This window comes from Gymnodraco acuticeps, unplaced genomic scaffold (genome assembly GCF_902827175.1).
Source record: "Gymnodraco acuticeps unplaced genomic scaffold, fGymAcu1.1, whole genome shotgun sequence".
Lineage (NCBI taxonomy): Eukaryota > Metazoa > Chordata > Actinopteri > Perciformes > Bathydraconidae > Gymnodraco > Gymnodraco acuticeps.
In genome coordinates, this window is record NW_022992275.1 from 1,011,010 (window position 1) to 1,038,992 (window position 27,983).

Sequence of the window (27,983 nt, forward strand, 5' to 3'; positions counted from 1 at the left end):
GTAGGATATAAACAAATGTGTTTTCGTTAGAGGAAAGATGAATGTGTAGATGCGGCCTTGTTACAAACCGTGTGGTTTTAACCCTAGCAGTGCCTGCATGACTTAAAACGCAAGTACTGTACAAAGCAATATATCATGTATATGTTGCATCTTGCTCAGCTTTGGTAAATACATACAAGAGTTAATCACCGTACACAGACTTCAACTTATAAAGAAGGTGATGGGCTCTAATTAGTTATGGGCTGTCAAGCAATGTGTTTCAGGTCTGCACCACAGCTAAAAGGTTGCAACTTGCTGACACATGGCGCATGACTGTGTGTAACTAGCTTAATTAAGTCAGCAATGCTTGGATGAATGCATTAAAAATAGACTACAATAATTAAAACGAATGGTTTTAACAAAGTTGTTGTTGATGATCAGTTCATTTTCCTCAAGTTATGCTGTACTTTTGAAGATAAACATCAAAGTGCACAATCTGCTGCATGGCCTTTCAAATTCCTTTGTTTGTCTTTTACATAATAATAAAATGGCATGCTGTCAACACAAAGATAATGTTGAGACTTTCTTGAGGGTTGAAACACTATGGCTCAGAGACATGTGTTCATGTGACAATACTAATTCGGCAGACAAAGACTCAGCATTCGTTTTATTTCTCGGGACTCTGACATAGTTCCACGCTGTGAAAGTGGCTTTCATGTACTGCTTGCCAGAAGGGTCATGAACAGCAGGTAGTAATTCCTTTACAGTATGTGGTAATAATTAGTAATCTACATTGTGCAGCTGTGGGGATGTTTGCCGTCCCATCAAAACAAACCTACTGCTTTCTGACACATCTCATTATGCTGCTCATACATGTTTGTGAAAACAATGGTGACAACAGCTCATTTAATGCGGCATACAAACACAGTATGGATGAATATAAATAAGCCCTGCGGTCACTCGCTGAAAGGTCTTTAATCATAATGTGATGTGCATTCCTATTTTAATACAAAGCTTGTTTTTTGTATTACATTCCAGCAGCACTCACCAAGTATTCTTCAATATGACTTTTACAAGTGTATAAAAGCAATTAGGGTGTATCTCAAATGTATTCATCCAAGCATTGCAGACTTAATTATGATGGCTACCTATAGATGTGTCTCTATGCCACATGCCAGCGAGATGCCACACATTTCACCTTTTATCAGGGTCTCAGACCAGAAACACAGCGCTTATCACATACTCTTATTGTAATACCCTCAAATATTTGTTTTATGTCCATACACAGTGATTAACTCTTATAACTTTTCATTAAAGCCCCAATAGCTATAACATCCCAACTGCAGTAAATTGGCGTGCTGCTTGCAAGTTACATAGTGACCTTATCCCCGCTGACAAATGGCCAATTTCTTCACACCCCTCTGCATCCCAGCATGCTTTGCCTTCTTTTATTTACTGCATATATTTGAAATGCCACATTTGTTCCTGTTTATTGCTAAAGTGGCTTCTTTTGTTTCAATTTCTTTTTTCATTAGGGCTACTGGAATATTGTTGTAAATATATTTCTTCACCCTTTACTGCCAAAACTGTCCATCAAAAATGACTTCAGTATTAAAACAAGAGTATTAGACAATACAAACCATCCTCTTTGAATTTAAAAGGAAATAGACTAATATTCTGTAAATTCAGAAGGAAAAACTAATATAGTTTATGTAAACTATTATATTTTTATGGTAGAGTAAACCGTAATCACCTGTACCAACAAACTGATAATGGGCCCGGCTTGGCAGTGTTCCTGTCCAATCTCCTTGAGGTAATGACCCCTCAGAGCCAATACAAATTGGGGTGTACGCCTATGTTACACTGCTTGGGTTTTAACTGTCCTTCCGGCCCACACCAGAGGTCAGGTTCACTTTCAATCAAGCGTAAAAAAGAACTCCACTCCCTCATCGAGCACCATCACTCAAGTTCCCACCCAATTGAACAGATAAAATGTAGGCTTATGAGCTACCAGTATCATATATTTCCCTGTAAATGGCTGAGGACTTCACATCAAGGGACTCTCACAAGGAAGAGGACTCCTGATGTTTGTTGGGGAGGTAGAAGACACATGTTCCTCCTCCTGTTTAAAAAATGCTATATTACAATGATTCAATGTTGTCTTTATTGCAGGGCCTGCATTAAGTGTGCGTAGGCTAATTTCTCCACAATGTATTAATCAATTCTGTCTTTGTTGTAGTTCAAGGATCAATGTCTTTGCATAGCCTTCCTAGGTTTTTTATACAAATTGATATGCATTTCATCAGAGGGATCAGAGCACAGGGTCAGCCGGGGTGCAGAGCTGCTGGAGCAGTTGTGGGGGTTGCAGACACTTGCTCAAGGGCACTTAGTGAATAGATGCAATGTCCTCCAGCAGCAAACTAACAAAAGCATCCTTCTGTCACTGACAGAGATGAAACCAGCTACCCTTTGGTGTCTGGTAGACCTGTCTTATTGTGGGCATTCCTGCAAGTAGTAGCCCATTAGTAGGTAGGGCTGTACCCGAATATCAGAATATTCGTTCGTTGGAGTACTTTTCGGGTTTCAATTTCGTTATTCGGATATTAGGTTTTTATTTATTTTTTATTTATTGAAAACTCCAATATCAACGTAAGAGCTTGTGCCTCTTCGGGGGGTGCTAACACTTAACCATAAACGTTATTGTTTACTTTCTCCGTCATGTAGATATTACTTTTTTTACGTTAATCTCCGTCACGTTGTTTCCATAGCAACAACCACTTCCTGTCAACAGCGCTAACTCTCCTTCAAAATAAAAGCATGTCCATACAAAATAGGAAGCCAAGCCAAATTACACTTAAGACATATACAACTGCAACGAAAGTAACAAACACAATGCAATATCCTTTTTCAATTTCAAAGAACACAAATTGGGTTGGATACAGTAACAAATAACTATAAAACAGCAATACTGTAGAATAACTAAATGAATGCCGGGAATAAACCGAAATACACGTGTTGAAGCGGTTCGCCGCGCGGGCCGAATATTCGCTGCCGATTACTACCGAATATCCAGAGCCCGAAAAATGGTATTCGGGACAGCCCTATTAGTAGGTCTACTGTAATCTAAATGTATGCTAAAAAGAGCTTTAGACTGTAGTGCCGTCCATTGACTTTACTTAATACATAATAATATAATATGTGTAATAATATATGTTATGGTAAAGTCTCGATTAGACTGAAATGATAGAATGACTGAAAGTATTATTCAATCAATTATTTAGTTAATCTCTGGGTTAAGTATTACTGACCTTCACTTCCTTTATTATATACATGACCTTCCATTGGATTTCAGCATACCAATTTATATATTTGAGCCCACATTTTTTTAAATAATAAGAAGGAAGGCAGAGGTGGGAAGAGCTTGAAACTAGCAGGGCCTTGTGTAACAGGCTGAGGCACCTATCAATTAATGGTGAAGATTATTTATTCATCTTAAACTTCACAGTAATGTATGGCTTCTAAAGGTATTGTTTGATTGAGCTAGATGAATTATCGTTCATTCTCATCTATGATGTATCCAGTATTGTATCCAGAGACGTTCTCTTGGATACTGAACCCATCCAGTGAAGCAGATGCCCTTAAGTGCCTTATCTTGCCTTAGTGTGTGTGTGTGTGTGTGTGTGTGTGTGTGTGTGTGTGTGTGTGTGTGTGTGTGTGTGTGTGTGTGTGTGTGTGTGTGTGTGTGTGTGTGTGTGTGTGTGTGTGTGTGTGTGTGTGTGTGTGTGTGTGTGTGTGTGTGTGTGTGGGTGTAGTTCTTGGACAGGGGCCATAGGATATGTGAGACTGAAGGTTGTTTGTCCGACTCCTGCCCAGGAAACTGCCTCCCTCTCAATCACCTTATTCAAAGTGCTGTAAGCTTGTTAGGGGCAACATTGCTCCTCTCTAGTCTAATTTCCTGCATGACACCAGCTTGTTTGTTTCAATGCGGTTGCTCAATTGGCCATTACCCTATCGGTATTCCCAGCCAGTCACAGTGCATTCACCAGCATTGGGGTTCTTTACATAACAGTCACAGTGGAAATATATATAGCTGTTGAAATCCTAACGTGTCTATTGCAATAAACTCATATTCAAAAATAAGATTCCCATGTTTTCTGGAGGTACTGCCATACATGTAAATTGTCAGCATTATATATGCTGACCAAGCATGACCACTGCATGCATTATTGCTTCCTCCATCCATTTAACACATGCTCTGCTCTGATGCTTGTGTTTGACTGGAGGCGTCCCGGGGTCAGCCTCTGTGCGGACATGGACTGATTGTTGTGATATGCTTTGATCCTCTACATTTTGCCACATGGACTAGTCAAGTGAATCATGAAAAAGGGTTAGGTTTGGTTTTGGGTTACCTTCAACACTATGTGAATATGTCATGTTATATTTAACACCATAAAGTATAAAGTAAGTACCTTATTACATTTGACTATGTGTTAAAAGCAAGTGGTAATAGTAGGATTGGTATAAATATAAATGATGGTCTGAAAATCAAAACATTCTAGATTCTCCCAACACCAGAAGCCAGTAGCACATAGGCCTATGTTTTTTTTAAATAACCTGAAGTATATCTCCAGTTCTTTTGCTATTTGAAATGTTATTGCCCTCCCTCAGTAACTTTATCTTTATATAGCCAGATCCCTTATTTCTATCGATCTGTATCCCCACTCCTTTTTAACTGTGTTGTGAGAAAGAGTTGCATGAAATATTTATTTCCCCTACATTTCCCCTTCTTCAAACCTGGCCTATCTTTCCCAGTCACACCTGCTGATCCAAGCCATTTTTCAGGCGTGGATTTAGCCCTAAATTGGCTCTGCCTAGTGCAGGGGTGGGGAACCTCCGGCCTCCGGGCCGTATACGGCCCGCGAGACAATTTGGTACGGCCCTCGAGGTAATTTATAAACACACGCAAAAAATAAAAAAATGTAAGAAATCTAGACCGAAAGAAAATTAAACAAGCGAGTGCCTGTTTTTCCTGGCCAAGGTCAGGGTCCTTAAACACAACACGAGTTTAACGTGTCATCACGTGGTATATGTCTCGACTGACAGGGATGCAGTTCTGACGGAGAGCACCAGAACGCCGCTCCAGCACTTCAGAAATTGCAGTAGCCATAAGGAGCCGTACACATGCCGCAGTTTTTGCGTGGCTGTGTCTTTAGTTGTAAGCCCAGTGGCGATCTGTTCATCCGTCATACTGATCATACAGTCAATAACCTTGTTGTTATTAGCATCTGGTTAGCTAGCTATGCTAACGAATATAAGAAGCTTTTTCTACAACCAGTGAGGTAAAGGCACATCTTTATATGATCATTATAGTTATACAAAAATAAGAGAATAAAGTAAACAGGTACAAAATACTAGCCTATATGACAGTAAAAAAAAGTTGTTATTAATAAAGAAGAATACAGTTTAAAAGGAGAGTGATTTGTAAAATATTCATAAAGAAAAATAAATCTGCTTCCAGTTCTGTTTCATCTGGGTGTTGAGAGATGTTTCCATAGATCTCTTCATGTTGCTCTCAAAGTGCACCAGATTGATGCTTTTAACTTCAACAGTAAAAACAAATCTTCCCGGGGGAGCATGCCCCCCGGACCCCCCTAGAGGAGGTTAGGCCCCCCCCCCCACTTAAATCATGTTCACATGAATAGGAAACTAAATACATTTGCACACATCTTGTGTCCATATCTTTCTGTTTTGGTGGTCACGCCACACCGTGCACGTGCATGCATACGCGAGTCATGGTGAGATATCTGGATTAAGAGGTTGCTTTTTCTTTGCACAGAATGAAATGAATGGGCTGTGATTTTAGTTATTTTAAGCAGAGGTCAATAATTTGTACGGCCCTCTGAGGATATTGTAAAAATTGAAATGGCCCTTGAGAGGAAAAAGGTTCCCCACCCCTGGCCTAGTGTATAATATCCGGTATGTTAGAAGCGCATTGCTGCACATTAATGGTTGAGGTGGAGGGAACATAAAAATGGTCCTCTTGGCCATTGTAGGCAGCTGTGTCATGGGTGTTGGTACCTCATCCACCTTCTAAGCCCTGATCATCATCTGCTGCTGCTGATATCGTTTATATAGCTGAGGTCTTAGAGGATGTATGTGGCAAGAAATGTCGAGCGAGAGGGTATATTTGTGTACATGCCACTTTTGATGAAACATTTGTGAATACATAAAGCTGATTGGGGTAGGCTTGCCTCGTTTTAAATTCACGACTTGCTTTCAAAACAAAATTGCATGTTTTCTGTTTTAAATTGGGTTAGGTTTGTTATGTTTAAATTAAGGCTATCCTAGAATGAGCATACATAAAATACGTTCTATAGGTTAAGTGTATACATGTGTTTGTATACTATGAATGTAAATGTGGTGATTTCTGTGGGAAATATGTAATGTGCAGTGAATGTATAATTTAGTAAGTGAGGATGGAAAAGGAGACAGAGAATACAGAACTGTCAGACAGACCACATTTATATTGACCTATCCATATTTATGCACCCAATACTTCATTTTTCCTATTTCTTATTCCTTTCTTTGTCCAAACCTCACACACACTGCACAGACTCTATGTTTGCATACAGCCCATGTACACACAGATCACGGCTCCCATAAATAATTGAGCACAAATAAATTAAACATCGAAGTTGAGTTTGCGATAGCTGCTCACAGTTGACCAACTAAGACGCCTCATCCTCCCCTCCAAGACTTAATTAGAAGCCTTGCATTTCCTGTATGGAAAACAATAGGAAAAAAAACAAACAAACACAAGAGGAAAGTGGGAGAGGGAGTGCAGCCTTTGATTTCCCAGAATGCACTATGTTATTATAGTTTGCTATAATTGTGAGCTATGTGAGAGGACACAGCCTTGGACAGGAACATCTAATAAACACCTGGTTTCTGCCCTCGTCTTTTCACCTCTGGTATCTTCAAAGGTTAGCTCGCCCTACCATCTCCTTACAAGCCTCCCGCTCCTTCATGCATATCGGTCTGCATTTATAGAGGCTGTGCAGAAGCAGCACAAATTGCCTGATAACCTCAGTCAGTGCCAACACAGAGGCCCATAGAGAGTTACTGTAGTGTACAAACAAAGTCCACATAACTGTGATGTTTGTGTGGGTCTGTTTGTGAGATAACATGGGCTGCCATTATGGTTATGCTGGATCTATCAGTGATAACGCGGGCAATACGTATGTTTGTATATGGATTAATCACATCTAATACATATATACAGTGTATATATAATCTGAAAAGAAAAACAAATACAATTTAAAGTAAAATAACATATCCATCCAGGCTACAGACAAATGGCACCCAAAGTTAAAGTAAAAGGTCTAGGTACACTCCAAAAATGAAATGTTGACTTTAATCAAATGTAATATAGTTTAATCATTTTTGTTTAAACTTAATATTACTGCTTTCAACTAAAGAAATACAATTATTTGTAATCTGTAGACAAAATACATTTCATTAAAGTCAACCTTTACATTGTTTGAGTGGAGTGGGTGTCACCTATATGAATACAAATCTTTATCATGGTTTATTATTGTATGATGTGATATGGGAAAAATAGTTGATAAACTGTTTCAAAATGTAGTTTTCTGCATTTTTAATCCAATAAATGAACCACCTGGCTTTCTATAGGCAAGGTTCACAAAGTTATTCCCTCCTGTCAATATACTGTATACTTTGCTTTTCATCCACTAAGGTGACACATGTTGTTATGGTGAAGTGAGCAACGCATAACATCTCTACGTAGTTTTAAATAAACCCTTCATGCCAAGCTTCCTTGCTTCAACAGCAATACACCACATGATGATGAGTAGCTAAGTGTACGGAAAGCTTTCCGCTACTCAAGTTGAGCAGATGTAGCTGTGCTCAAACTCCATAGGAAAAATAAATGCAAAAACTTTATGAAACACAGATTACATATTGTTTGCATCAACAACCAAAGGGTAATGTTCTGTATGCTATGTCCATATGTTGTCACGTAAAGGTTATCTAACAGTCTTGACTGTAGGCTACTTGTGTTATACTTCCTTTGAATAATACATGCTCTCTGCATTTAAACACTATGCTAATAAAATAGTAATGGCTTCTGTTACTGTGATGAGACACTGAAAATACAAATCGGACTGTGTGCGTAGCCTCTTGATGCTGATGCAGGTAATTGAAGCTGCAATATTCCTGATGTGAGACAATCCATCTAACTGGGACACACAAGTTCATGTCCTTCTGCCAGCTCATTCTTAATTATGGCTGTAGTGATATTGAGACTGACATTTAAGATCCCTTCAGACTTGTGTTTTTGTGAAAGACCTGAATGAGTCCCATCTGGTGTAAGTAGGGCACCGGGGATGACAGCGCGCCAGCATGTTAATATGTTCTCTCAGAGATGAGAGCTGCTGTGCTACAGAGATGATGATGATGATGATGATGATGATGATGGCACTCCCAGTCACGTTCACTCACTTAGCAAACCATGTCTCCTCTTGATTGTTCTTGACAGTAACAAAAGGGGTGAATATTCCCTAATCAAGGCCAACAATTCTGATCACTGCTGGCATTTCCCTAATCAGCCCATAATAGCATTTTGAGGACAGTGTCAGTGGATAATGGAGGGTTAGCCTTACTAAACAATAAGAGATGACGAGCTTCTTTTTAAAATGGCTGATCCACCCCTCTGAAAGAAGCGACACCTGTTTTAAAAAAGACTAGTGGCTTGAAATTAATTGGCAGTAAGGCCCCGGGAGAAATCTTACCCACCTGATTTTGATGAGAACTGAGAGCAAACTGTAAAGTAGCCAAGTGTGATGCAGAGCTACTTTATAATGGGAGATCAAATTAACACGATCATTCACAGTCTCTTTATCATATACTGAATACACGTGGTGTAGCAATGAACATCGCTGCTTCTTTATTGCTGTTATGATTGTTACTTTTTCACTTAGTTGTTTTTATTGTGTGGGGTTTTGCAACTTTTGTCTTTAAAAGTGCTGAACACCAAAACTTTACTTGCATACTTAATATTGCAGTTTTTTTCCCAGCAGCATTGAAGAGGCCCTGTTATACTTTTGGGGGTTTTCCCACACAAAATATTATGCAAAATTCATACAGTTCCTCAAAACACAAATACAGCAATATTTGACATTTGCTAGACTTTAAATGATTAGTTTGGAAGGAAGGGTTGAGAAAATAATGATCAATCAATAAACTTGGTGGAGATGGTGACTCTATTACCAAGAATAATGAGGCATGTGGGCAGCAGAGCAATTATAATAGACACGATGAATGCTGTGTTTTCCATTCAAATTAATGTTTTTTTTACAAATTTGATCCATGTCTAGCGGACCAACTCAATACAAAGAGAAAAACAAGTTCAATATCTACTCAGCTAGAATTTAAATGTTTGGCATTTCACACTAATCAGTATGAAAGGATGCAGGATCTAAAAATGCAAAAACATTTTATTTTTCTATAAATCATCTCCCCTGCATTATTCACTAAATTAAATGTGTCCTAGAATCAAGAGGGTTCCTTTGCTTTCACACTACAAGAAAGGAGCGTGGAAAAACAATCATATCCATAATAAATCAGAAGTAGGTACAGAGCATCCTCGCTGTTTATCCCCGTCTTCTATCTGCAGTAAGGAGGATTTCTCACAAACCAGTCTTTTTAGTGTGTTCTCCCTTTGAAACAGGAGCCAGGCTTTCTAATACATCTCAATGTAAAGCAGATTATTTTTCCCTTTCATTTCTCAAAATGTGCAGCCAGATCTAATAATACTGTATCCAATTGATGTTCGGGGAAGACGTAGCATTTCATTTGTAAAAAAACAACGGAAAATGTAAAAAATACATATTATGTCCTCTTTCTACAACTGTCAGCATGAGAATTTTGTGTTTCTACATTAATCATAATTAAAAGCTCTGTCAAAGTATATTGTATCGTTGCACAGGGAATAATATGCAGCAGGACAGAATTGTGTGGGACAACCCTCCAGGGATCTCCAAACCCAACATGCTTCATGGACTGCTCACCTCTCTGTGGTTTCACACTGAGAGAAGAAGTGAAAGCAGCACATGTCATGGTGGTGTGTTTACTTTTGATCTTGACTCGGAACATGACAAATGTTTAGGTCAATTTGACTGAAGGCTAATGGGATGCAACATGCCTTAACTAATGTACTGTATTGAGTTATTCACATTCTCCACTGAAACATTACAGTAACAGAAACACTTAAGGTTAAAATTGTCACCATCTAAATTATAACCATTCTTATAACATGACATATTTGTACCCCTTAAAGAGAATGAACACTACTCCTTAAATACGTTTTTCTGGCGATTCTTTAATTACTCGGAGCATTGTCATTGTTACATGCAAAAAAGAGTGAAAGACTTTCTTAAAACAATGCCTCCAGCCTGGATTATAGGTTTAGTAGTAGTAGGTTTAGGATTTGTTTGGGTATTAACGATTCTAATTACAATTCTGCTTAACATGCTTAACATTTGTATACAGTATAATATTGGATGATATGAAATACAATTATTATTAGTGGAATGTACATTAACTTAAGAAAATTAACTCGAGTACATAGGGTACTATATTGTTTTTGTAGATGTGAAACCATTTCCTTCAAACTACTAGTTCCTCGCAGACAACTCTATATCACAAGATAACGTTTGTTTCCTAATTTACAGAAGTATTATTTAAAAAATGTATATTAGCCTAGAATTTCATTTATATATAGACTAATAGGCACTATGAGTAAATACAGTGATATTGTATATCAGTACGAATTAGGAGGGAAAACAGTTTTTAATTACAACCTTTGATTTTAGCTGGTGGTAATGACTACCACCAAAACTCATCCCCCATGATGTAACCTTCTGAAATATCTACACAGTGCATAATAACTTAACTACTCTCTCCATTTCTGTTATATGATTATAATTACACTGTACAAGGCATCTGAATTAAAAAAGGCTTTAGTATACATGACAGCAGCTGTGCTTTCAGACATAAAGTTAAAAACAGAGACATCAAACTTTGTCTCAATAAAGCCCTCTGAAGAAACACGACATCTTGATTTAGATGCAAAACACAATCCCATGCTCGGCTGGCTCCTCCCATGAGGGGCCACGAGATTAAGATGTAATGGTGATACTGAGGGAACGACACTATCTGTCTGCAGCCTCCCGTCTCTTCACACAACATCACCTCTGTTACTTTCCTATCTCTTTCTCTCCCACAAACACAGATGCAGACGCACTTTCCGACACAGTCGTTGCTACACTCAACTTTGGGCACACAAACACACACACAAGTATGTGTGTGCTCCCAACAGATGCTTTCACACACACACAATTACACATTTCGAAACTCACACGTTATCTGAAATCTGACAAAAGCTTGGCGACTGGCAGATGAAGTCAACTGGAGTTTGACTTGTAAATTAAAACTCTTGTCAAGATGATCTTTTTTGATGCATGAATACTGGAATTGGCTTTAAAAATGATGGATCTGCACTCAACATGCCTAACAAAACAAACACGGCTGATAGGAGTGCACTGTTTAGTGCTGTTTCACAGTGTAATACACAGTGCGGATGTCATCAAGTCAGTTTTAATTTGATTTTATGTGACATATACGACGCATGCACATAACAATATCTATATCCTCAGTCAGTATATACTCAAACTAAATTACTGCATTGCAACAACAATTCTTGTACGTCTCTGTCAGGCTGTTTTTATATTTAATGTTTGCCTGATTAACAAGTATTTTTCTGTAGATCTGCAGGAGAAACACTTCCTCCCTCCAAGCACTATTCTTTATCCCGTGATATTTGAAGAGGCATTATAATGGAAATTAATAATATAAAATCAGCTTTCACTTGCATTCACAGGATCAGGTTATTTCATTAAAAGAGCAGGTGATCTCATGTTTTATACACCTTATCGTACTGCATTGACTCAGGTATAATATAAGTTACAAGTACTGGTATTCTATTTGAAATATCTCAATGTATCTCTGCCGTGGCATGCATGCATAATGTAAAAGTGTACAATATAGAGTGAAACCATTTGGTTAATGTGACCAAATGTTTAACTTCTAGAAAAAATGGCAAACTCAATTAAACGTTACATTTAATATAATAATCACAGATGTCCTCAGCATGACTTCCTATTATAGTCTGAGGCAACACAAGTAGCTAGATTAATTATGCTTGCTATATTTTGCAATTCATAGATGTATGTACAGTATCAGAGGTAATTTCTTTAGAAGCTGTGAGGAGTTCATGGACTCATTGTAAATCTAGAGTATGCTCCTGGTGCGACATAAAAGTCAAGGTGACTATGTGAGGCCTTTTCCTTAGAAGGCTCACGTACTGCTGTTTTGACCTGCCTGTCCTGGCGGCATTGGTGAGGAGTCAAGGTATTATTCAGTGATGATTTGTGTGTCAGCGGTCGAGAGGCTGCACCGGGGGAGAATGACTCGACACTGGCAGAGCACATAAAGCCAATGAAGCTGGAAGACTTGAACAGGGTCAGTGTCACAGGGTTAATGTGTGTATCCTGATACAATTATCCTACAAAGCCCTTTGCCATACATATCTGTAGCGGCCAAAATCATATAGAAATAAAACTGATAATTAACTTAAAATAACACTGCCGCTGAGGCACCAGTTAGCGGAACTTACGCAGGGCAATGATCCAGGTCCAGACAAGAGTATCCGTTTGTGCATTTTATTATGATCCAATATCATTCAACAGGTTTCCTATGGTTTGTTCCTCAAGCCTTTCCTATGGCTTTCCTTTCTTGTGGCTGGAAAACCCTGGTAAAAAACCACATGCCTACTAGTGCTCTGGCTCCCACCACCACCTGTCTCCAATATATACAATTACACCAGGTGTTCTAATCACCCAGTGCCCAAACACATATCCTTTGCTTTTTAGGTAATGGCATTCTTATGTGTTTAAAAATGGTTGTTTGGAGTATATAGTGGTGCAGTGATGACATATTTGTATATGCTGACCCAGAAGTTAGGTCATCAGCAGCGCCCTCTTGGATCCTGAACTTCTTGATGGGCAGACCTCAGGCAGTGCGGGGGAGGGAAACATCACATCCTCCCCCCTGATCCTCAACACCGGAGCCCCTCAGCTCCAACACCATCGTGAAGTTTGTTGACGACACAAGCGGCATTGGCCTGATCACAGACGGCGACGAGGATCACAAACCTCCAGCTTAATGTTAGAACCAAGGAGCTGATTGTGGATTACAGGAAGCAGCAGAGAGAGGGCAACACCCCCATTGCCATCAATGGGACTACGGTGGAGAGAGTCAGCAGCTTGAGGTTCCTCAGTGTCCACATCACTGAGGACCTGACATGGACTCTTTACACTAACACCATCACCAAAAAAGCTTGACAGCGGCTCTTCTTCCTCCGCAGGCTGAGGAGGTTCAACATGGACTCCAGGATACTCTGCTACTTCTACTGTGCACCATAGAGAGTATCCTGACTGGCTGCATCACAGCCAGGTACGGTAGATGCACCGCCCTCAATCGTAAGGCTTTATAGAGGGTGGTGAAAACTGCACAGCACATCACCAGGACGGAGCTGCCATCCATGGAGGACCTCTACTCCCAGCGGCTCAGGAAGAAAGCCCTCAGGATTATCAAAGACCCCCATCACCCCAGCAACAAACTTGTCTTTTTGCTGCCGTCTGGCAAGTGGTACCTTAGCATCAGGATTAAACCCACTACACTCAGGGGCAGTTTTATCCCATAGGCCATAAGACAATTTAATGCCTGAGCTTGCACAATATTTATAGTTGTTATTGCTTTTTTTTTTACTGTCATGTAATTATATTTTTGAGGAACCTGTGACCCACGTTTTTCATTCGTTACACCACTACACTGTAGTTGTGTATATGATATGACAGGAACACTTTTAATCTTGAGGTTTGCAAGGGGTCCCTCGGCAACAAGCAATGGAAATTCCCCATTGGAATTCGATATCTTTTTGAAAAAAAAGCTTTGTGGCCAACACATGTGTATGATGCTGACACGTTAGTTCAGCAGGATCATCTCCACGTAATAACAACATTTTTGGAGGGTTATGCAACCGGCAGGAATACAAATCGAACACAATGCTATAAAGGGTCGCAATAAGGGTTGGGCGCCACAACCAGTAAGCTAAAGGCGGACTTCTTTCAGCGTACGTTTAATGCTTTATTTAGGTTGAATGACACACAGCAGCAGTGGAGATGTGAGATAATTACTGACTTGTTTTATGTTGTAGCACGGTACGTAAAACATCTCTTAAAGGAGACCTATCATGCTATATTTGAATAATATATTGTATGGCCATACCTATATAAGGTATATTTATACATTTCTTTTTTCAAAATACCAAACAGATCATGCATTTTAGCCATGCCTCATTTTGCTCTATTTTGCTCTCCTCCACCCTGTCTTTGCATGCGCTGCAGCTGACCACGCCCCCCTGCAAAGGAGGGGGCCGAGTTACGAGCGTCATGTTACCATGCTGTTACCATGCTGTTACCATGCTGTTACCATGCCACGGCAACCTCTCATTCCCCTGATAGGTGTAGAGTTGGCCATATAGGCGGAGCTCCTCGTCACTGACGTCAGACTATTTTCAAATCAGTATCAGTCTGTATCAGATCCGTTCCAGCCCCGTTTTTAGAGATTCGGGTATGGAGGAAAAGAGAGAGGGTTGTGTTTTCTGAAACACCGGGGACACATATTCATGTATACAAGACGTACAAAGGTGCATTTTGCATGATAGGTCCCCTTTAAGCTTGTGTTAACCATAGACCTCATGTCAGGCTTCTGAACACAAACATATTAAAAAAACATTGACTTTGAGACAAGGGAACCAAAAAGTGGTGAAATGCCCCAAAAAGATATGTCTGGATTTTAATACTCAATAGTTTCAAACTATTTTGAAACTGTTATCAGTTAGTAGTATTTCTTAATCTGTGCAAATGAGAGAAAGTAATGTGTGTTGTAGAAATAAAAATACAAACGCGGTTGGGTAAGATCTAAACAATTAGGTTTCTGGTGTTTGCAGGTTGTGAGTAACATTATTACATTATGTGACCCTGACCAAACAGACACCACAGGGAGGGATTTTGTATACGCTTTGTCAATTTCTCTGTTCCACAATAGCACCAAGACAGACACAAATTTAATGAAATAGTCCAAAGTGAACACATAAGTCTTTGGAATAAAACCACTAAGAGACAGTAAATGTTTGCTGCTTACCACTTTGAGAAGCAATCATCCCCTCAGCCATGGCCTATTCTTCTCTCTCTTCTTCAGCTGTGGTTGTCCCTATTTTCGGTCTTTTGTCTGGAAGGAGAGGAGAGGGAACAGGTAGAAATGAAAAGGAAAAACGATGTGCGAGTATAAAATCCACAGAGAGAATCAATACATAAAGTTCCCAATTTCAAACATCTTGAAAACATAATGCTAGGAAATTAGAAGAACACACAGTAAAAGAGACAATAAATCGATAGTCGAAACACTGACAGCACATCAGCAAATAGCTTCGCGGTATGGTGAGTTTTCAAATCACATTAAAAATCACAGGATATACATCTATTCTAATTTATTTTAAACTAAGCAAGGCTTACAGTGAGCTGAGTCCTGGTTCGGTTTTTTTTAACAGAAGTTCCTGATCTTTTTAGAGTCCCTAGCAAACAGTGTGACCTACGCAATGCACACTGGCCCCTGTCTACTATAATGAGTCCCCTTATCCAGACTGCAGGAGGAAACACAGAGGATGGTGATTATGCAAAAGGCGTGCCTGAGTTGGTAATGCGACGATGAATAAGAAAGAGAGAAAGGAGACAGTTATCTCCTTCAAGTCCAAAGGCAGAGAGATAACACAAAAAAAAGTTTGACTCAGGACACTCTTGTTAAAATCATTCTTGACACCCTGTGCTATTAGTACGCCATTAAGAGTTCAAGGACAATGGCTGTCCTGTTTTTTCATCATTTATCCATTGGATCCCCTTGTTAAGCCTGAACCCAGATCCTCACAATGTCCACAGAATATTGATGCGCTGTGAGGGTGTGGTTTTCCTGAATTTATAATAATCCCCTTTTATCACAAAAACCTTAATATGATAATATTAGAAACACATTATACATGCTAGAGTCTATCATAAGACAGCATTTTAGCCAAGTTGGCATTGTCAAAAAGCAGAAAGCAATGTCATTGAATTATGTTTACGCATTTATGGCACCCAGAGTATTTAGTATACATGTAGTAGTACATCATTTGTTGACACAGTGCCACCAATAGCACACATGTAATGATCTCAACAACTGATACAGTAGATGCCTAAACCATGTATCCTCCCATCTTTAGCAATTTGTTGACCTAGCACAAGGTCGACTTTTTTGGTCACTGAAACAAATACTGCCACACAAATTGGATTCATTGCCATCAAATATAACATTAATCCCCCACATGGGATGAATTGGAATACATGTGATGAACACCTGACTTTTTCATCTAGCACTGCCATCAGACCAAGATGGCTGTAGTCCTATTCTTTGTTAAATTATAAACGTATTGAGACATTCACTGTTGCAGTGTGTAAGGCCCGTTTGTGCAAAACAAAATATACATTAAGGCACTATTTTCACATTATCTCTCTAGTTTTGTAACAAGCTATGCCTCTATATTTACGTGGTGAGGAAAAATAGTTCAGATTGAAATACAGTAAATCGTTGCATTGGTGTAAATGAATACCCTTTAATTGTCAATCTGTCATCTCTCGCCTCAGCATAAACGTTACAAACTGCTCTGCCAGACTGCTTGGCCCTGAATCGTAAGGATGCATTAGAATGCCATTTGCCACCTGGAATCAAGATTCACACCAATCAAGACAATAGTGTCTCTCCTTAATTATGTGAACATAAAGCTTCTTAATATGCACGAGCAGCTGGATGCTGTTATAGACATCAGAGCTTCATCAGCATTTGTTCTTAACTACCACAGCCCAAATCCAGGTAATTGGTACTTTATTCTGTAGTATTGAGAGGGGCAGATTGGGAAATGGTATGTTTTTTTTTCTCTCTTCCGTTCTCACTGATGAGCTGAACAAGAGAAAATAAAAAAGGTTTTCACCGGCAGCAGAATTAATTGGAAGAAAATATGAGATGTGAGGTGAGAATCTCATAGTTCAGAAGTATCCTTGGAGGAGGACAAGGTTATAAGATAATATTTTTATAATCATCATTATATACAAAAAAATATATAAGATTTAGTTTGACTATATTTCTGTCAGGAATATGACTCTAAAACTTGTCTGAGAAAAGTTTTTGGTAAGAACATTTTGAAAATAATAATGTTTGTTAAACTAAACCAACATTCTACACAGTGTGATGTTTATACATTTAGTGCAATGTTTTTATTTGAGTGCTTTGCCAAAGATACACTTTATGCCAAAATGTATTTCCTACCAACTAGAGATACACTGCTAATAAAGCAGAACCAATTACCTTGCACAGCTGGGCATGTTTTATATGTTCCTTTCAATCGCAAGCTTTTGATTGCTTGTAAATACACGCCTGATTTATACTTCTTTACTGTGTAAAACGCAGTGGGCCCAATGACAAGAAAGCAATTAATAACATTGTTATGCCAATGAAGAAGTTGGTCTGCTCCAGTGAAGGTAGAAAAAAGCGAGGGGATTGAAGATGTGAGAGTGAAGCCCTCCAGGAAGTGAATGTAAGCCATTACAATACATCCATCACTCCCCCTCGTTTACATAGAGACACGGTGTTACATGTATGTGTATGTTTTTTTTATGGAAATGTTGAACCAATTGGTCTCCTGTTACGTAACCATTTTTATTTGTTCATAATATGCATTTATTTTAAAGGAAAAGGATATTTATGATAGTCAAACACACTTTACAAGACCTTGTTTGCTGTTGTTAAGATCATACGATAAATGACAAAATCTCCAATGATCAGCTTAGAATATAGATAAAAACCAAGAGACATGATATATGCGACTGAGCATATATTATTTCACACTGCATTATGCCATGAAATCTTCAATAACATCAGCAGGGACTACTCTGGGAAATCATTACATGCATACTAACTCTTAAATCTATATACTTCAAAGTTCACATGACAGAGTCCCTTTCAACTTGGACTTCAGCTTTCACTTAAAACTACATATGTTTTTTTTTAAGCCTGAAATGTGAAAAACGTTATAAATAATAATAATAATACATTACATTTATAAAGCGCTTTTCCTGGTGCTCAAAGCGCTTACAAGCAAGTAAAAACATAATAACAACAAAAGTAGAAAGTGCTAAGCTAGGAGGAATAAGGGCAAGGGGATAGTTGATTAGGAGTTGAAGGCAAGAGTGAAAAGGTGAGTTTTAAGGGATTGTTTGAATGATGTGAGAGTGTTGGCGGATCTGACGTGGCTGGGGAGGGAGTTCCAGAGTGAGGGGGTGTTATGATATTATAACGCTTGGAAGAAGAGAACTGTGATGAGATGTGTAGTGGTTTGTATTTTGTCTAGTAGTGTTTTGGTAGCGTTACAATGTGTTGTTAATTAGAGGTGCTGTTTACTAATGGAAATAAATAGTAACTTTCTGCATCCACATTTCAAACCATTGAGTAAGACGATGGATTTTTTTGACTTGCTGTAAGCTAACTAGGAGCTAAGTACCTTTGCTACAGTACATGTAGCATGAAATCGATGAACCCTCCACACAGTCAATGTGATCAGGGTGTCTTTGCATCCATATATGGAAGCCTTAATGTTGTCTTGTAAAATCAATAACTAATCAGAAATGTCTACTACTACTAGCCAGCTCCTATTGATGGAGGTAGCCTGGCGTTACAGCTGTTTCTTCAACCATTCACATAGGTTGCTGTACCAGTCCTTCCCTCTGCCCTTCTCTCCTTCCCTCTTCTGGCTAACAACAGTGGACAGTATATATTATACTGTAATCAATTTAAAACCACTACCACTGATATTAGACACTTTAAATGCTTTTCAAAACAAAAACAAACTTTATAATTGACTTTTAAGGAACTTGAACTACTACACTGTCAATACTACCCACTATATTGAAGCTTTGCTTGACCTTCCATATGAACTTATGGTCAATCTAATCTCTGCAATTAATGCTTGTTATTTATAGTCTTCATTCTGTATTCATTCATTGTGTTTAAAAGGGCTTTGCATCCCCTCCATGCTGAAAATGGTACGCTCCATTATAAAATATTATAACCCAAAAGTAACATTTACTGTTTATACACCAAACTGCAAACCAGTTACACCAGACTCAGATCACATTCAATTTTCCAATAAGGATTTGGCTAGTGCATTTAAGCACTTAAAACAATTGTTTTACTGTACCGCTCAATAACGCTGCTTTACTTTTCTGTCCTATTGGGAGTTTTGCAAAAACAAACAGCCCTCTAGGTAAACCTCTTCACATCAATCTTTCATAGGTAGTTTCAGGGATTTGTGTGATTTTAACAGTTCTGTTATCTCCCACCTGGAGTCATCAATTGTAGTGATCTGTCAACAAAAACAGCAATTCAAGGTATCACAAATCTATGATATATAGAACAGTATGCATGATGTTCAGTAAACGACCAGTCAGAATCAAAGGATCTAACGTGTTTTTAAACGGAGCAGAAATATAACTAGTCTCCCAGTTCAAGTATCTTGGAGTCATAATGGACTCAAACTTGACTTTTAAGAAACATATTAAGAAAGTATCAAATACTTATTGCAGCAGTCTGCATACATTTGGTACCCCTGCTGGTCTAAGAGTGAAACAAACTCATTCAGTTAAAATTCATTAAATTATGTCTGCCACCTTACGTATATATTTATATTTAAGGCTTTACTGATGTGCCACAATAATGTCACCTAATGTTATTGATGTAAAATATCAATATTGTGGCTTTCCAAGTTAACATTGATTGATATGACTGGGATTAAATCAGCATACTGTACTTCTGCCAGGGGATGCCATCCCTCAAAATCTCCTGCCACCCCATGAATATAGATTACGCTTGACACATTTGTAATGTTTTAAGTGTTCATCACTGTGCACTGTCCCTGCCAAATAAACGATTAAATTAAATGATATGATTTAAATGTTGAATACAATAATCTCTATTGATGGAGGACAGCTTTAGGCTGAAGCAATATCTGAAGAAAGGCAGCCATGAAAAAAGGCAATAATACATAGAGGTGGTATTAGCAACAGTAACAAATGGACTTACATAACTTAAATGTCAAGGTAAATGCTCAATTATATAAATGTGCACTTAATGGTGTATATTAATGTTCTGAAAGGACTATATGTTACCACTTTGTAAATGAAACGCTAGGTTTGGCCCTTAGTAGAAGCAAAGTATAATCAATATATTTTTGATAGCAAAAACTGGTCATATTATTCCTAGGTTATTAATAGCTTTCTGGATATTTCACACCAACACATGCCAAGGTTATCTGTGTGTATGCGTGCATGTGTTTTTGCACCTACATCCATACACATTCTTTCATTTTATTTCACTGCATTCCTATTTAAATTTCCAACAAAATGTGTCTGCATTATTACATATTCTGTTTGTGTGTGCTATGTACATTTGCACACACGTAGATTGTATTTTGTGTCTGTGCGCTTCCATTTTGACAGTATGTTCCTTGAGGGCCTTTGAATCAAGTGGAACCATTTTGACTTGTCTTGGCTCCGGGGTCGCAGCATGACTCCAGAGAGGAAGAGAAAGAGCACAGCGGCTGCGTTAGTGGGGAAGAAAACTACACCACCACATGCTCCCGATCCGCTTCTCTTAGCCGGCTCACTGGCTCATACCCCGCCTTAATAAGATGCGGCAACACACACAGACACATGTAGCACGTCTGTTCTAATTATATTGGAAAGCTCTGCCGTCTCCTCCTGCACCCCCTGGTGGCACAGATATTCACTCCAAAGGCTTTTTGTTTTTCCAAAGGGTAAAATAACAAACAAAGTCTGTCATGTACAATGGCAATTAAAACAGAAAAGAAGCAAACAAAACCAGAGCAAACAGCAGAAACAGTGGTGAAAGGGAAGTGTGCTGTGCTATAGGTTATGGGTATTTCCATATACTTAAAACAACATTCTTTGATAGACAGATACAATGTGTTGCTCTCTTGTTGTTCTCTATCTGCATCTTTCATTATCTTATTTAGCATCTGTGTGATACTTTCGCCGGGGGAGACTGGATTACATTCCAGCATGATAAACTTAACAAGGGAGAGAGGAGTTGTAACGAGAAATGTTTTAAAGCTACACTTTATTGCTCAGACATCAGATATAAAAAATATCCTTGTGTCCATCCCCCTCAGGAGTTGAATACTGCTTAGATGATTATAATCGTGCAGCCAGAATACATTACTAAGTAAATGTAGCCTCTTGAATAGTAGTTAAATTGCTGGCCATTGTTTGTCTATGTTAACATATTTTCTGTAACAATAGACAAGTGAGTAGGATAGACATATTTAGGCCTCTAGGTTCTTCTTTTGTGATTTGTCTTTCTTTTCACTTCACTTTAACTTGTTAGTTTGTTACCATGTATTGGGTGTCCTGTTAAGCCCCAAGCCTGTTTTTCAGGTTTCAGGCTCAAAAATGACATTCCCAGAACAAATGACCATATCTTCCCTTCTAAAAGGGTTACATTAATAATCTTTTTTCTCAAAGTAATGATAAACCTATGTAGAAAAGTCAGAATCTATATAGATGTTTTTTTTATTTTAAAGAAAATTCAGATTGAACATGGTAAAAAACTGTAAATGATAGTGTCCGTCCAAACAATATTTTGTACTTATATTTAAAACTAACCTTGGATGATGGGTTAGTAGACTAAAAGCTTTAGGAATCCAAAGTACAACATATAATAAGTACCCTGTATCAAGATTGATGCAAAACAATTGATATTTGACCTTTTTAGACTGATTTAGCAAAAAAACCCTCTTCTGGGGCCATTTGGGTGGATTTTCCATGTCTCTGAAAAAAAAAGGTCGCGTCTCTGCGCATGCAATCTTGCTTCAGAGCGTAGGAATATCCCTGCTCTGATATTTTAAAACGGAATTGCAGTTTTATTGCTTATAGATTATCAGAACATTTCAAATGGGACACAGACACATTGGATATTAACCTATGGATTAACTACAGCATCGTTTTTATCGTTGTAATGCCATTGAAGACCAGTTTTGACCAGACAAAGACCTAGGTAAGCCATGTTAGCGTTTTAGGCTACCTAGCGCCACATGTTTTGATGTACGTTTTTGTTGATAACGTCGCAAGTTTGTATCTTTCAGTGTTGAGGTGGGCACCGTTAGATTCTGTGTCTTTACGATCATAAACGATGTGTTGGATGTGCAGCTAGGATAAGTAATAAGCAGCGACGTGCAGTCAGGGGAGGCAGGGGAGGCAGAGTCTCACCTGTCATACTCCAATGTAACGGAAAAACAACTTAAGAAAAACTAAATAGTAATAATAATAAAATGTCTCCACTGATCTGTGTTGTAAATATGATTTATGTATGATTCCAATCGCTTTTTATAGTCAAAATCAGCAAATTTGTAATAGAGATTGTTGTCCAGAAGGATAGCATGGACTTCATCTTCAAGTCAAGGTAAGACCCCAATTGTAATGAACATGGGATCTTACTAAGAAAGAACAATCCAATAGTTAGATGTTGGGTATCCTTTTGTTGAACGGTCTGTTTGAAATTAATCGAAGCATCAGACTAAAAAAGCTTTTGAAAATAACCGAATATTTCGATGAAGGTAAAAATATAATATTTGTAAATCTGACTCTGGAAAAGTCAGTGCCTCACCAGCCATGAACCTCACCGCACGTCACTGGTAATAAGGGAGCTAGGAGTTATTTTCGGTGCAGTAATAGGTTAGCATTTTTCGCTCGGGGCTAATTCAGAGGGTCACTGTTAGCATTGTGTGTTTTTTTTGAAAAAATAAATGAAAAAGATCAGTTAAATGAGTTTTTTCCCGTTATATGGATATAAAATATTCATAGTTTATTAAATATTAAGGTTCCTTAGACGTTGTTTCCTGCAAATGACGCGATTTCGGAACCGGGTCCGTGGGGCTTCAGAGGGTAGCGGGTACTTTAGGTAAACTTGTGATGTATGGAGCTCCTTTGCCAGCTTAATTACGGTATATTGGTTCTGTGTTTAATTACTGTTGATTAAATTATAGATGCATGAAAATAATTAATCTGGCATCTGAACAAATGTACACTTAATGACAAAATTAAACTGTTAATACAACTAGTTGTGGATTGTTAATTAGACCTGCAATTTATTATTTCACCTCATTATTCTGTATTTTTCAAGGAGTAATTATTACATTTGTAAACTGCTCTTTTTTAAAGTAGTTTACACTATTGATTTACTGCATATGCATTATCTTTTTTATCCCATTAACAAAACGTGATTTAACAGAGTTAAATATAGTTTGACATGTCTTGTATTATACAATATATTGTATTATCTGTTGCTTGTATAGCTAACTGACTGTGTAACATCCAGGAAGGTGGCTATTAACCTCTACAAGGAGCTAATGGTAAGCACTATAGAGTCATGACATGGAAATCACTTGAGTTAAAGGTAAAGTTGACTTAGCTGCTGAATACTTTTTATGTTCCTCGAATTTCAAACAATAAGTGTACCACGAGAACAAAAGTAAGAGTGCACTTAACCATTTGTAAAATGTGTTCTTAATTCAGAAAAGAACATTAAGTAACAAAACAAAAAACATAGAACTCAACCAGAAGAAAAAAAGATTGAACATGAACAAAAATAAAGTCAAGGCAAATCTTTGACAGGTCTAGCAAAAAAAGTTATCAAATCTTCTCAAAAGGCAAACATTCTCCACAGGCACGTTCCATTGCACAACAATAGTATCCAGTGTCATGTCATAAGAACTTCAAACCAAGCTATAAATAGACTGACGGGTACACAGCAGCCCAGGCGGCACCTTCACCCCCCTCCAGGGAGCTCTCTACATCTGTTCCCCCCCAAGCTACTGTACACCATTTCAAAAATCTTTTTCTGCTGAGCAATTGTCATCATATAGGATCCTTTTCTCACTTAAGATCACTGCAGTTATTAAATGAAGCATGCTTTTTCGATATCTATTATTCTCTCTACTCACGGATGTACATTTTGGTGATAAAATTATGTTGGGCATTTATTAGTGTGGGATAAATATGGGCTCTTGTGAAGTACCGATCATCATTCGATGCTAGCCAACTGACAGGTTGGCAGGTGCAGCCAAAGTGCTTCACTGCCTCCCCTTGAGCTACCCATTGTGGTGACTATGAAATATGGACAGCAGCAAATTGAGATTCATCAGGCACGCCTGCCTTGCTCACTGAAATCTATATTCAATTTTGGAGCATCTGTCATGGCAGTGGCAGGCTAAGGCATGCTGGGATTGAGAATCACTTAAGTGTTCTGAAATTGTACGTAGTGGAAGAAATCTCTCTGTCTATCTCCCTACCATTCTGCCTCTCTTTATTTCTCTGTATTTGCATTGTAATTCATATACAAATGATATGTTTCTGCACAGCACTCCTTCTCTTCATTCAAGTCGCTAAATTATAAAGATTCTTATCACAAATGACTTTCCATCTACAAATGCCCATCTCATACCAAATAAGCTGATACGCTTCATTTTTCAGTACAATCATCAGTACATTCTTATGTGTTTTCATCAGTTTTAAGCTATTATGCTACCACTGGAAGAATTATGATAGCATTTCTAAACCTCTGATAATGACACAGCTAGCTACAAAAAAAAACTACTTACAATCTGCGGTTACATAGTAAGCTCAAGTCCAAGTAAGTATAGTCCTGCTGATCAAAGGATACTTGTGAATGAATGTTCTACAAAACAGCATGGATGTTGCTAAGCTTCAAATTGCATTTGTCCAAGGTCTTTTTTACTGTTACACGTGACAGTGAGAATGCATGGACATGGTGACGGAGAAGAAGGAAGCATGACATTCTTAATTCTATGGCAACGCTTGGACTCAATTTCCTTTTTTCTCATGCTAATAAGACTTTATGATTAAAAGGAAATGATTGGTTAATTATCTGCTGAGAAGAGAAGCAGAAAGGTCAAGGTTGTATCTGCAGGGTTCATTGTCTCTCTCTGTAGAGTGGGTCAAAGTGAGCTAAGATTTCTCCTTACAGACCATTAAACATATGCTGAGATTCTGTCCGTAGGAGTGCAGTTAAGAGCTTAGTGACGTGCTCAAGGACCTGACATGAGATTGAACCCGGGGCTTTTCGGCTAAGGACCTGCACTCTCACCGGCTGGCTCCCTTGATTCCACAAATTCTTTGTTTTGATGATTCGGTAAATAGGAAGGCGGTGGAATCTATTGCGCTTATCCGTTGACCCGTGCTCAATTCAATAAAAAAAAAACTTGGCTTGCATCGCCTTTGAAATTGCCGTTTGCTATGTTCTGACCCTTATGTTGGTTGTAGATTATAAAGGGGTTACAGAGAAAATACAGTTTTTAAGAAAGTTTACAGTGGGTATACAGTACTAATACATATGTACACTGTAGACTCTCTGCAACATACAGATATATATCAGTATATCGTAAATCGGTGATAAATGTAATCAATTTTTCCTCCGCTGATCAATAAGGTCAAACTATAACAAAGAAAGAATGATGATGTTACACACTACCACAATGCTCTTTAGTTTCAATATGTATGCTGTGCAACAATAGATACATAGGCCTACATATTGGTGCTAAGCCTGTTGCCAATATAAATGAAAATAAGCATACAAAATGGCAGCCGAGCTATTTCAAGGGATATAACATGCAGGTGTATGTGTACTGAGGCAATTCAGTGAGGGAGGCCCTCCATCTGTTATTGTTTAAATGTGAAATGGCTTCCATCTTTAAGGCTTGTCGTCAGTCTGTCACTAGCCACAGAGAATGCATAATGGCACCAGTAAAGCTCTTTATTAGTCCATGGTGAACAATAGGCGCGTTCACACCGCAGTACTTTTCCCAATTTAGTTCATGAGAACTCTTTAGTTCTCATGAACTAAGTACAGATCGTGTTCACACCGGAATAAATCCCTGGGGGAGGATTAGGCAAATGAAGCCGCTGACGTCACTTCTTCTTCTTCTTCTTCTTCTTCTTCTGCTTTGGGTTTACTGGCAGGCCGCAAACAACTTCACGGTGTATAGGCTACTGCCGCCCAAAATCCCCGGCCGGAAGACCCCGAAGATGGGGACTGGCTTCTACTGAAGCCTTCCGAGTAAAAAAAATAAGTTAGTCTCTCTGCGTTTCTGCGCTGGGCTAATGCTAATGCTAATAATGCAATGCGAGGATAATAAAATGGCGGCTTCACAAAACTTTTTGGGAGTTTTACAGGGCGTGGTTTACAATCCGCCCAGCCAATCAGACATAGGAACCTTTTTCTCCCACGAAAGTAGATTACCTGCTCTCTAGCGGGGACGGAAAAGGGGGTAAAAAGGTTCTCATTAGCCGTGTTCACACCGAGTACTTTTCACCTGTACTTTTCGCGTTTAGTTCCGTTAGTACCCCTGATGTTGCGTTCACACCAAAAAAATAACTAAGTGCAGGGAACTTTTCACCCCATTTTTAGTGCCTGCTGAGAGGTACTTTCCTGGGGGAAAAAAGTACCACAGTTCTGATTGGCTGGGCGATTGCAAACCACGCCCCGTAAAACTCTGAAATGTTTTTTAGAGCCGCCATTTTATTATCCTCGCATTAGCATTATTAGCATTAGCATTCGCCCAGCGCAAACGCAGAGAGACTGACTTATGGCAACACACAAGAAAACATGGGAGCGGTGGAGATAAGGAGGTGTCGGCGTTCTGGCGATTTACTCGGAAGTCCCAGCAGCTTCTACTGAAGCCAGTCCCCAACTCCGGGGACTTCGGGTGGCAGTATACGCCGTGAAGTGGTTTGCGGCCTGCCAGTAAACCCAAAGCAGAAGAAGAAGAAGTGACGTCAGCGGCTCATTTGCGTAATCTTCCCTGCCCTGGGGCACTAAGTGCAGCAAAGTACTCGGTGTGAACGCGGCTGTTAACTAATTTTAGTTCCGGCTCTTTTTGGTGTGAACGCGACATTTCGGAACTATATCGGAACTAAAGTGGGAAAAGTATTGCGGTGTGAACGCGCCTATTGAGCCGTGTCGGCTGATAGAGGAAGACGCCCCTTCTTACTCCTAAACAGTGGAATCCAAGGAAATACAAATTAATATAAATGCTTAATTTGGTTTATGTGTACAGCTGAAAACACTATGGCAGAAATATATTGTTTATGCTACCCGTTGTGTTGCACATTTCCACCCTCCAAAGAGCTACTCATTTTCTCCACCGGCTTGTCATTTAAGCCCGAGCTATTAGCGAAAAACATATAGGTATTAATTTGCATATGTTAAATTATGTATGCAACAATGTTCACATTCCATTCTTCAAACAATTAAAATATTATTACCCAGGACCAAACTCAAATTACAAGCATGTTCACATGTGTCATGTTTCAGTACGCAAGCCTGCAGGTCTTGAAGGAGATTTTAATTGTAGTGTGTTGAAGACAAGCAATGCAATGACAGATGTTACACTGGTGTTTATTTTTATGCCATCAGCTTATTTTAACAAATGACACAAGTGCAAAGTGGGGTTCTTATCAGTGTCAGGCAATGCCATGCCAAATCCAATCTCAAAAAACACCTTGCACATTCTGTCACTCATCTCTCCATCAAAGAGCCTACAGTACATTGTGGAAATATGTAACCATGGAGAAACAGAAACACAATGTTCTCGGCCAAATGTAGAAGGGTAAGGGAATGGGGAGCAC

At 38.8% G+C, this 27,983-nt stretch overlaps 1 protein-coding gene across 5 annotated transcripts in view; it reads right to left on the bottom strand.

Annotated features, from left to right (window-relative positions):
- lingo2 (leucine rich repeat and Ig domain containing 2) overlaps positions 1-27,983 on the bottom strand; it is a 240,705-nt gene that overhangs the window by 83,897 nt on the left and 128,825 nt on the right. For all 5 annotated transcript variants that reach the window (XM_034207319.1, XM_034207321.1, XM_034207318.1 and 2 more), the window contains one exon: positions 15,325-15,411. The gene's annotated coding sequence lies outside the window, so the exon portion shown is untranslated. The remainder of the gene's footprint in view (positions 1-15,324; positions 15,412-27,983) is intronic.